Raw genomic sequence first — 13,192 nt, forward strand, 5'->3', positions numbered from 1 at the left:
CTTTGAGCAACGCATATTTCAGTGCATTCTGCAAACATCAAAAGCATTTGAGTGCTTGCTAGCTCGTGCAATTGAAAATCGTCAACGGTCCCCGCTCCTGAGAGTCTCCTCCGGTTTGCTGCCGGATCATAAAATTAAGAAGATTCGATATTTCAGAGAGCCGTCTGTCCACCATCTTCAGAAGTCCGATACTGATATTGAGTCCCGCGGAGAAGTGATGCCAAGGTTTCTGATCGTCATCCTACTGAGTGCTGTGTACAGCACAGGGCGCATGCACCGCCCACCACGTTGTTGCCCCCAATGCTGAACTGGTGGAGGTAGTTTTAGTAGAAGACAGGCGGCAACAATTTGTATCGCATTCAAAGAATATTTTGAGACACTAGGTCCGCACAGAAGACTGTTGTGTTTTAACGCCGGACAGCACAGGCTTCCACGTCTGCTAAGAGGAAAACTGTTGTCCTTATTAACCGAATCATCTGCCGACCTAGTTTCATTTACCTCTCTATACGCACTGATCCAAAAACCGGAAGTACTAGCAACTACCAAAGTATAGCCAAATTTCATCCCGTAACCTTCGTGTAGGCAATGTTCTGTTATAGCCGAATTTTCTTGCTTTTGTAGCGGCGCATGACCGTAATATTCCTCACACCTCTCCTGGAATATGCGAATCGAACGGCGGACGTGAGATTTCTTACACTGTCGCTGAATTTTACGTATGCCGGGCTTCCTAAGTCCCGAACTGTGCCCTAATCTTGGAAGGTGCACGGAAAAGATCTTAATGATGAAGCTTTTTAAAATTCTTCCAATCTTACCCGATATGTAGAGGGCAGCCGGAAAAGTCGGCTACAATAGAACATTGCTGAATGAGGGACATAGGATGAAATTTGACGTGACTGTGGTAGTTGCTAGTACTTCTGCTTTTTGGTTGGTTGGTTGGTTGGTTTGGGGAAGGAGACGAGACAGCGAGGTCATCGGTCTCATCGGATTAGGGAAGGACGGGGAAGTAAGTCGGCCGTGCCCTTTGAAAGGAACCATCCCGGCATTTGCCTGGAGCGATTTAGGGAAATCACGGAAAACCTAAATCAGGATGGCCGGACGCGGGATTGAACCGTCGTCCTCCCGAATGCGAGTCCAGTGTCTAACCACTGCGCCACCTCGCTCGGTGCTTTTTGGAACCGTGTTTATGGAGAGGTAACTGAAATTAGGTAGGCAGACAATTTGATTAATGAAGACAATGGTTTTACTCACAGCAGTACGTGGACATCTGTATTGTCCCGCATTAAAACACAAGTCTTCAGTGCTGTCCTAATGTTTGAGAGTTATTTCATTAAGTGAAAAGGGGTGGTCTGAAAAGCACCTTCGTCACGCTGAGTTCGGACCACCCCCAGCGGTGCATGAAGAGGAGCATATACCTGTGGCATTTATTCCTTATGGCCTCAGAGTATTTTCATTATACGCAGCTATCAAACTTGCAACTCTAGTAGTAAACTTTCCGCATCTTAAATGGCACATGCTCTGCCAGACTCCTAAGAACGCCATTGCGTTGATACAGTGGATCACAACTCTTATCATGCAGATACTGATCGGTCTTTGTCGCCTTTCGGGGAACACTGTGTCCCAGAGCACTTTTCTACACCGTGACATCCAAAATTTGAAGCTGTCATGTTGATTTTAGGATTCCGCAGCAAACCTGAGGAGACTATCAATAACTATTACGACGGGAAAGCATACGAAATACAGTTCCCATTTCTGACCACAATTAGGACTGTTAAAGGAAAATTATAACATTATATCTGTTGAGTCCTAAGAATTAAAATTCCTGTCTTTCAAATAACATAATGTAACACTTGAAAGACAATAAGGTGTCGAGTGCTATGAACTTCTTCTCTGGTAAGTAACATTATCTGCTGAAACTTATTGCTCACAAACCACTCTCTTGATGGACGTAATGGGAGACAAACGATCGTGGACGCTGCATGACCTGTCTCTACGAGTCGTTTTTCTACACACAGGTATACACATTCTTAATAAGATGGAGGGATCTGTGGAGGTTCTTGATGAGAGTCCCACAGCGCACGTAATACACTTAACTCGTTGCATTTTTATCCATTTTCTTCTCCTTCTTTGTCAGCAGTTCACGTGATAACGAAGACGGTTTTCAGACTTAACTACATGTCGCTCAAATTAGCGGAAATTTGGGTATAACAAACAAAGGAAGATGTATTTTGGCATACCGTCCCGTTGACGGCGGTGACTTCGTCAAAGATGGAGCAAAAACCTCGAGAACAAAAAGTGACTGAGACCAGGCGTGTCTTCCTTCAGAAATATCATGACAAACCGTCTAATGAATGAGCAAAAGTTTGAATCCTCATTCCACACCAGTTCGATAATATGGTGTTACCCATATCATCGCCTCTTTTGATACAGTGAAGAGCAAAATAAACTGGCAAACTTGACTAATATCGTGTAGGGTCCCGCGAATTCCCAGAAGTGCCACAGCACGACTTGACATGAACAAGACTAATGTCTGAAGTAGGACTGAAGGTAATTGACACCATGAATCTTGCAGGGCTGTCCATAGATCTGTAAGAGTACGAGGGTATGGAGATCTCTTCTGAGAAGCACGTTGCCAGGCATTCCAGATAAACTCAATGATGTTCACGTCTGGGGAGTTTGGTGGCCAGCTGAAGTATTTAAACTCAGAAGAGTGTTCCTGCAGTAAATCTGGACGTGTTGGGTGTTTCATTGTCCTGCTGGAATTGCCCTTGTCCGTCGAAATGCTCAAAGGACATAAATGGATGCAGGTGATCGGACACGATGCTTACGTACATGTCACCTATCAGGGTCGTATCTAAACGTTTCAGGGATGCCGTATCACTCCAACTGCACACGCCCCACACCATTACAGAGTCCATACCGGCCTCAACTGCCCGACATGCAGACTCCATGGATTCATGAGGTTGTCTCCATTCCCGTAAACGTCTATACACTCGATACAATTTGAAACGAGACTCGTCCGACCAGGCAACATGTTTCCAGTCATCAACAGTCAAATGTCAGTGTTGACGGGCCCAGGCGAGGAGTAAAGCTGTCTGTTGTGCGGTCATCAAGGGTACACGAGTGAGCGTTCAGCTTCGAAAGCCCGTATCGACGATGTTTCATTGAATGACTCACACGCTGACACTTGCTGACAGCCCAGCATTGAAATGTGCAGCAATTTGCAGAAGGATTGCACTTCCGTCACGCTGAATGATTCTCTTCAGTTGTCGTTGGTCCCGATCTTGTTGGATCTTTTTCTGGCTGCAGCGTTGTAGGAGATTTGATGTTTTACCGTATCCCTGATATTCATGCTACACTCGTGAAATGGTCATAAGGGAAAAGCCACACTTCATCGCTACCTCCGAAATGCTATGTCTCATCGCTCTTGCACCGACTATAACACCACGTTCTAACTCACTTACACCTTCATAAGCTACCATTGTATCAGCAATAACCGATATAACAACTGTGCCAGACACTTGCTGTCTTTACAGGCGTTGCGGACCGCAGCACCGTATTTTGCCTATTTACAAGTCTCTGTATTTGAATACGCATGCCTATACCAGATTCCTTGGCGCTTCAGGGTATAATACATTGCACCTGGTACGGCGAATGATATTTGTCACGTCATCTCTTATAAAAACCTAAGAGCAGTGATCTTGAACTTTAGGTACCAATCCTTGTATAAATACACAAAAATACCCAAGAATGGATAGCACTGCTATTTTCCACTATCATGTTGAAAAAAACAACTATATTTTTGTCACTCATTTAAATCAGACCACTCAACAAGAGGCATAACCAACTGTACAAGGTCGTACAAGGATGGAAAGCATAATTTTTCTCTACCTTCGCGGCTACAGGGGAAACTAAACTTTGCAGGAAATTTTCGAATCACAGCCACCATTTTTAGTGTTGGTTAGCATCAAGCCTGCTCCCACATATTTTTGTTTACCTTCTTTCTATACTGGGTACGAATATTGCCGCTACTTCCAGCTTTATAAGTAGATTGAAAGTTCGGTAAAATGAGGGACAGTGCGATCTGCTCCATTTCGAAGACTTCGGAATTGTTGCCAAAGATTCATTTATGTATCTCACCGACGGTATACCCCTTGTCATATTAAAGCAGCTGAAGATTATAAATCTGAGGCTGTTCTTTTACTAAATGGACGTTGGAAATGGAAGATGGTAGCCGACTCTTCAAGAGTGGTTGAAGTAACATCACTCGATAACAAGAGAATTAGAAAAGTATTTAAAAAGAGTAATATGTATGTTAAAAATTCTCAGCAAATTATAGACACGAATAATTAATAACAGACTAAAATGAATAGCTGACGCCCTCTTACTGGAAGAGCAAAACGGTTTTGGGAAAGTAAGGTCAATCTGTGAAAATATTACACTAGTGCATCAGATAACCAAAAGGAGACGAGAACATAATCGAGAGACTAATGTTAAATTTTCACATTAGGAAGAAGCCTTCGATGGAGTGAATGGGTGTGTTATTATTGTATTGTTATGGTCTTCAGTCCAGAGGCTGGTCTCATGTAGCTCACCATGTTACTCTATCCTGTGCAAGCTTCTTCATCTTCCAGTAACTACTGCTGCCACATCCTTCTGAATCTTCTTAGTGTATTCATCTCTTGGTCTCCGTCTACGATTTTTACTCTGCACACTTAACTCCAGTACTAAATAGGTGATTCCTTGATGCCTCAGAATTTATACTACCAATCGATCACTTCTTTCAGTCAGGTTGTGCTACAAATTCCTCTTTTCCCCAACTCTGTTCAGTACCTCCTCATTAATTACGTGATATACCCATTTAACCTTCAGCATTCTTCTGCAACACCACATTTCGAAAACATCTTTTCTCTTCTTGTCTAAACTATTTATCGTTCACGTTTCACCTTTATACATGGCTACACACCATACAAATATTTTCAGAAAAGACTTTTTGACACTTAAATCTATACACGATGTCAACAAATTTCTCTTCTTCACAAACGCTGTCCTTGCCATAGCCAGTCTATAATTTATATCATCTCTACTTCAACCTCATCCGCTATTTTTCTCCCCAAATAGCTAAGGTCATTTACTACCGTAAGTGTCTCATTTCTTAATCGAATTCCCTCAGCATTACTTTATTTAATTCGACTACATTCCATTACTCTCGTTTTTATTTTGTTGATTTTTCATCTTATATCCTCCTTTCAAGACACTGTCCATTCCGTTCAACTGCTTTTCTAGATCCTTTGCTGTCTCTGACAGAATTACAATGTCATCGGCAAACCTAAAAGGTTTTATTTTTGTTCTCCATGGATTTTAATTCCCAATCCAAATTTTTATTTTGTTTTCTTTACTGATTGTTTAATATACAGATTGAACAATATTGGGGATAGGCTACAACCCTGTCGTACTTCCTTATAACAGCTGTCTGGTTTCTGTACATATTGTAAATAGTTTTTTTCGCCCTGTATTTTATCCTGCCACCTTCAGGATTTGAAACAGAGTATTCTAGTCAGCACTGTCACAAGCTTTCTCTAAGTATACAAATGCTAGAAACGTAACCTAGCTTCTAAGATAAGTCGTAGGGTCAGTATTGCCTCATGTGTTCCAACATTTCCACGATATACAAAGTAATCGTCCCCGAGGGCGGCTTCTACCAGTTTTCCATTCGTCGGTAAGGAATTCGTGTCAGTATTTTGCAACTGTAACTTATTAAACTGATAGTTCGGTAAGTTTTACACATGTCAACACCTGCTTTCTTTGGTAATGGAATTATTATATTCTTCTTAAAGTGCGAGGGTGTTTCGCCTATCTCATACATCTTGCTCATAAGATGAAGGAGTTTTGTCATTGCTGGCTCTCCCAAGGGTATTAATAGTTCTAATGGAAAGTGTTCTACTCCAGAGGCCTTGTTGCGACTTACGACTTCATCTCGAAGTATCTTATCTCTCATTTCATCTTCCTTTCTTCCTCTTGTAGTTCCATAATATTGCAACCAGGTACATTGCCCTTGTATAGAACCTCTATATACTCCTTCCACCTTTCTGCTTTCCCTTCTTTGAAGTCTTTGTTTAGGACTGGTTTTAAATCTGAGCTCTTGATATTCATACAGGTGGTTCTATTTTCTCCAAAGGTCTCTTCAATTTTTCTATAGGCAGTATCTATCTTACCCACTAGTGATATATGCCTCTACAACCTTACATTTGTCCTCTAGCTATCCTTTCTTAGCCATGTTGCACTTCCTGTAGATCTCATTAATGAGACGTTTGTATTCTTTTTCGACTGCTTCATTTACTGCAATTTTATATTTTCTCCTTTAATCAGTTAAATTCATTATCTCTTCTGTTACCCTAGTATTTATACCAGCCTCATCTATTTACCTACTTGATCCTCTGCCTTGAGTATTCCATGTCTCAAAGCTACACATTCTTCTTCTACTGAATTTCTTTCCCCTGTATTTGACAGTCGGTCACTAACACTCTCTCTGAAACTCTGTACAATCTCTTATTCTTTCAGCCTGTCCAGGTCCCATATCCTTAAATCCTTTCCTTTTTGCAGTTTTTTCAGTTATAATCTACATTTCCTAACCAATAAACTGTAGTCAGAGACCACATCTCCTGCTGGAAATGTGTGACAATTTAAAACTTGGTTCCTTAATCTCTGTCTTACAACTATATAATCAATCTGAAAACTTCCCGTGTCTCCAGGCCCCTTCCACGTACACAACCTTCTTTCATGATTCTTAAGCCAAGTCTCAGCTATGATTAAGTTATGCTCTGCGCAAAATTCTACCAGATGGATTCCTCTTTTATCCCTTACGCCCAGTCCATATTCCTTTCCCTACTATCGAAATCCAGTCCCCCATGACTATTAAATTTTCGTCTCCTTTAACTATCTTCTATCGCATTCTGCCCGATTAAGGGACCTGACATTACACGCTCCGATCCGTAGAACGCCAGTTTTCTTTCTCCTGATAACGACGTCCTCCTGAGTAGTCCCCGCCCGGAGATCCGAATGGGGAACTATTTTACCTCCGGTATATTTTATCCAAGAGTACGCCATCATTGTTTAACCATACAATAATGCTGCATGCCCTCGGGAAAAAGTAAGGCTGTAGTTTCCCCTTGCTTTCAGCCTTTCGCAGTACCAGCACAGCAAGGCCGTTTTCGTTGATATTACAAGGCCAGATCAGTCAGTCATCCAGACTGTTGCCCCTGCAACTTCTGAAAAGGCTGCTGCCTCTCTTCAGGAACCACACGTTTATCTGTCCTCTCAACAGATACTCCTCCGTGGTAGTCGCACCTACGGTACGACTATCTGTATCGCTAAGGCACGTAAGTCTCCTCACCAACGGCAAGGCCCATGGTTCATGGCGGGCGGTGGGGAGATGGGGGGGGGGGGAGAGGGTGTGTGTGAATAGGTGTATCCTGTAGAATACGATGTATACACGAATGTGTGTATGCTGTAATATGATGTACAGAATAGGTTACTCTAAACATCTAATGGAAGAATTAAAAATTTTGTGTAGAAATTATGAAACTTTAAGTAATATAGGTTAAGAGAGGACAGGACCAATTGCGTCCACATTCTTTAATATATATTGAAGACACTGTTAAACAATTGAAACAAGAATTTAATGCAGGAATAAAATTAATTTCTAGAAACACACTTTCAATTGGTTCAAAAATGGTTCAAATGGCTCTGAGCACTATGGGACTCAACTGCTGAGGTCATTAGTCTCCTAGAACTTAGAACTAGTTAAACCTAACTAACCTAAGGACATCACAAACATCCATGCCAGAGGCAGGATTCGAACCTGCGACCGTAGCGGTCTTGCGGTTCCAGACTGCAGCGCCTTTAACCGCACGGCCACTTCGGCCGGCACACTTTCAAATACTGCAGCCTTTGCTGATGAGCAAATAATTTTACAAAAGATGGAGGATGATTTACAGCTGCTCTACATAGCTGATACGTAATAAGTTGAACTCTATAGCTTGAAAATATCAGAAAATGAAACCAAAATTGCGACTTTTAGAGGAAAATACTCAGAACGTTCTAAAATTATTCCGAATGGAAGGTGAATTCATCAGGTGTTTCACTTTCAAGTATTAGAATGTGATAACCACATCCATAATAAATTAAACGAATTTCAAATGATATGTAGCATTACACATAGAACATTAGCCAATAAGAACAGGAAACACACAAAGACAAAAACCTCGAAGTAATGCCAACACCCATGTCCACAGACAGAAGTGAGACCAAAAAACCATGTAGTGAGGGGAGACGAAATTTTTAAGGAAAGAAAAAAGGCGTACTCTCGGAGATCAAATAAAAATGTCTGAAGTAAGAAACAAACTAGATGTATCTTGCATACACGAAGGACCAGAATAAGAGATATGAAAATTGGAAAATTCACGCAGTACATTGAAAGAATGGAGGATCATGAATAGCCAGAAGTGCGAAAGATTATAGAAGTGAAGGAAAGAGAGATACAGGAAGACAAGGGAACAGGCTGTGAGCCTTCTCCTTAAAGTGAAAAATAAGCTTCATTTTTATCCATATTGTTTTCTGACAGAATTTGTGTGCTCGTTAGACAGCGGTTGTGTATCTTTTCGTTTTAATAGGCCGACAGAATCATTCAGTACGTACCCAAGCATAGCTGATTTCTGTTTCTGCTTGCTGCCGTGCCAGCTTCTCCCCTGAAGCGAATCTGAGACTAATTTATAAAGTTGGAAACTGCACACACAGCTAGAGAGGGCACTTAACGCAGCTCCACTACGAGTAGAAGGAAGGTGGAGATCAATTGGCACTACTAGACTTTACAGATATTGTCCTGTGCATATTTTCGGCAGAAAAGTACATCAAAGAGCGATTCATTTGCCACATTCTATGAACATCGTATTAAAATACTTCTAAAACCTTCAGATCACTTCTGTTTGATGCGTTTCTTGTACTGAAAATATAAATAAAGCACAAATTCGTTAAAACCACTTCCTTATTTCTCATATGTAAGATATTGCGTTGAAAGGTCGAAGCATGAACCTTTTTCACCACTAAACGTAAACTCCTGATAAAAGAATCGATTTCGGTCTACAATTCATGTTATAGGAAAATAGTCATCGGTCTAAGAACTTACCTAATCCCTTATCCATTTTTCGCTTTTTTAACGCGAGGTGTGACTCTCGTAAACATACCAAGTGCTTGAATGAACATCCACGCAAAAGTAAACAGTTACCTTCATTTACACTCGTCTGTGTAATCGCTATTTGTGATTTGTTTGTTGAATTGATGGAACTGAATTCAATAATTAATGGAAACATATTATGCAAACGATGACTGTTTCACAAACATACTAACTATTACTTGCAGTCCACACGCTACCACATGTGTTAACGGGGCACCAACTGAACAACTTCTCTATCATACAGCGGTATTGACAGACTAACATTTCAAATGTGATCTCAGCTTCCACCCTCAGTCTGTGTGAAGCGGTTCTGTTTGAAAACATTAGTAACTCCTTGATAATTTACAAGCCATATATCTATAAAGTAATCACTCCGTTTGGTAAAGGCCGGTTTCCGACGGTAGTATATTTTTTGTTATTATAAGTTGTTGCCCTATCAGAACAGATTCACTGTTTCAAATGATGTGCTTGAGTCTGGTTTCACGGAAGCGTAAAATATCAATATTATCAAAATATAGAATATTGAGTTTAAATAAAAAGAATATTAACGAGCACTATTTCCTATTGATGCACATTATTTTCTAATACGAGAGCTAAGGATATAATGGCTTTAAAGTTTTCTGAGATTATGACCGTGAAGTAATTTTGTGTTGTGGTATAGTTTCTATACTAATTAATTAAATAATAACGAAAGTGTAACGTTCTAATTACATACGATTATCTGTGCCGAGGTTATTTGGCTCCTTCCACCTGTGCAATGGCATTAAGTATTTGGTGTGTTACGTAGGTAATGATATGTAACACAAACTCTGCAAATCACGAAATAATTGCTCTAATTGAGAAACTTAAAAAAGTAAACCTAGTTAGAACCTCAAGAATTCATGCATATGTGAAGGTGTCCACATATTCGTTTTGCTCAGAAAGTTCTATGGAACTGGAGGAAAAATTAAATAAATAAAATTCCGGTCACATCTCATCACATCTCATGCAGTTTAGTGATAAAGAGCGTCAATTTGCCTTTCCCGTACTTTCTGCTCATACCTACAGTAAGCACCCTCATTAGACTGGGCGATGGCAAATTTAACATATTCACAAGTACCTTTACCTTTAATCCATATAAAAACAGTTTCATTAACAGATATCTTACGTCTATTACGTGTATACAAGGAAAAGGGTGAGGGTGACATATATGTTGATTTGCCAAAGTCTTTATTAACATTTTCAGTAACATGATATGTTCGGTATGCTATGATGTCACGATCAACAAAGCTTTCCAGTCCGGATACATTGGGTACGCCTGTTCCACCACGTACAACAGCGACTGTTAGCCATCCATTTCCGTGGGTAAACGAATCATTGATGTCGATGCTGAAGTTCAGTCTGCATCCACAAAAGACTGCAGGTCCGTCCAATAGAGAGTGTGCAGCAACAGATTTGATGGTATTCTTTTTCTTGTCGGCGGCGGATGTAGTCATTTCAACGTCTTCAATTGTTTTGTATATGGTCTGTCTTGCACGGCGGCGGCGACTGTATCTTCTGTATGGCATCTTGGCCGTGCAAGACAGACCATATACAAAACAATTGAAGACGTTGAAATGACTACATCCGCCGCCGACAAGAAAAAGAATACCATCAAATCTGTTGCTGCACACTCTCTATTGGACGGACCTGCAGTCTTTTGTGGATGCAGACTGAACTTCAGCATCGACATCAATGATTCGTTTACCCACGGAAATGGATGGCTAACAGTCGCTGTTGTACGTGGTGGAACAGGCGTACCCAATGTATCCGGACTGGAAAGCTTTGTTGATCGTGAGCATCGCGTAAATACAGCTGTGAAAAACAGCATTATTCTAAAATCTGCTGGTGGAATGCTGTCCTTAACAGGAAATGAGTGCTTCGAAGTGATACATCGTCAATTTCATTCTTTTTTAAGTTCCTCTATACCTAGAGAAGAGAATCTGTCTTGGAAGTATCGGAGAGCTTTACATTTACCCAATATCTATTTTCGGCAAATAATCACATTCCTATGAATTTCCGTCATTGGGTATTCAAATACATCATATCTGTAGATACGCTAGTCTATGTTGGTGTCGTATTGTCATTAAGAGCACGTCCACGGTTTCTTTTGCTGTCTGAGAAGACATAACTTGAATAACAAGAGAAAAGAAACTGTTTCTTTATTCTGTGCATTGACAGCACAAGTAAAAAATCGAGATTCAAACTCCGATTTTATTCCCAGTTTATTTGCAAATATTAAATTATTTACGACGAAAGTACAGATATTCTAGAGTGAAACACAAAACGTGTCGAACATCCCTTTTCGGTGTCAGATAAGCCAGGTTCAGTCCTAACCTTAGACATAGTCATTCGAAAAATGTGTTATACTGAGTCGTTGTTTAAACTGAGCTGAACGCCAGTTTAATGCAAAATTTTGTGCATCAAAATGAACATGGTCCATCATTACTCGTTTCCTGTTCCGTTCATATTTATAATATGTACATTGAACCGTGTTGTCGTAAGGACAGAATCGCTAAGAACATGTAGAAACAGAAATAGCTACAAAATTAGGAAAATAAAAACCGCAATTTATTTTTTATACTTTTCTTATAAGCACTTACTAAATCATTACATGTGTAATACATAAAACTGCGTAGAGCTTTGCCACTGGACACCATAAGATTCTGATCTCAATCCATTCAACAAATATGAACGGTAAACAGTGCTACAAGTGAAGCGACGGAATGTGATTTATATCTCATTCTCGGTAGGCAGGTTGGCGCTACAGCTTTTTCGTTCCGACATGAAGCGAGCTATGTTCGCTCCAAGCGGCGCTGTCAACCTGGTTCTCATTTGTCTTTTGCCTATCATTATGGCGCATTGTGCAGAGAGACAATGTCCTTTTTTCACGAAAGGACAAATGAGATGCGAAGTATCGTCACATTACACTATTCGGACAAGCATAAAATGCATATAGCGAACTTGAAAAGGATTGCAGGTGGAAATCAGACAAAATGTTTCATTCTGTAAATTTGATAGAAAAAACTATTTTATTATAAATAGATCGAAAATGTGACGTGTGTTATCGCAAAGAGCAACAGCGAAACTAACACGGTATACATGTTCCACTGTACTGCAAATAATGGTGTAGATTGTAGAGTTATTATGTAGCGATCTTTTCTATTCAGACTTCTGGGATTGTATTCCAGAATCTGTGACGGATATTTTCTCCATTGCTGTTGTCCATTATTCAAGTTACTAGTGCGAGTTCAAATTTAACTATCTAATATACATTCTGTAGAAAGAGCTTTGGTGCAGCAGAGTTAAGTCTTATCTTTTTAATTTTATTGAGAACGCAGAGACAGTAGACGATGGGTGGCTAAAATGGAAGATGGACAGAGATGATATGGCAGCTTGTTAGACGAGAAATGAATCTATTTTGTGAACGCAAGTTGTTTCTCGTGTGATAACGGTTTGATGGTGACATCTGGGGAGGAGAGCCCAAATTCTGAGGAAGTTGGAGGCAGTTTCGGATTTTCATAGATGAGCATATCAAACGTGTGGCCTGAAAGGTGCGATAGTGGCTGAAGCATTGAAGTATTGCAGTTTCAACAGAGAAGGGTGCATTACTAGAGACTGAACAGAAGAGAAAGATAAAAGAACTGATATCTACTGACACAGATTTTCGAGGGAGTCGACACAGAATAGAGAACTGAGAATTAAAAGAATCAGAAAAACAATAATCGTGTGGGTTTACTCAAGGAAGTTTATGTTTACTGAACAAAAGCAGTGACTGTGTACAGAGCAGGCAAAAGCTACTTATTTTGACTCAGAGAAACAGGGAGATAGTATACTATGGAGGAGAGGTGGCCTACGTAGTTAGAAGTGGCTTGTATGGTATCTTTCTTTTAGACAAGGTTGTGGGGTTATAGGGAAGCAGCCAATTCAGGCCATATAAAATTC

This window comes from Schistocerca piceifrons, chromosome 8 (assembly GCF_021461385.2).
Source record: "Schistocerca piceifrons isolate TAMUIC-IGC-003096 chromosome 8, iqSchPice1.1, whole genome shotgun sequence".
Taxonomy (NCBI): domain Eukaryota; kingdom Metazoa; phylum Arthropoda; class Insecta; order Orthoptera; family Acrididae; genus Schistocerca; species Schistocerca piceifrons.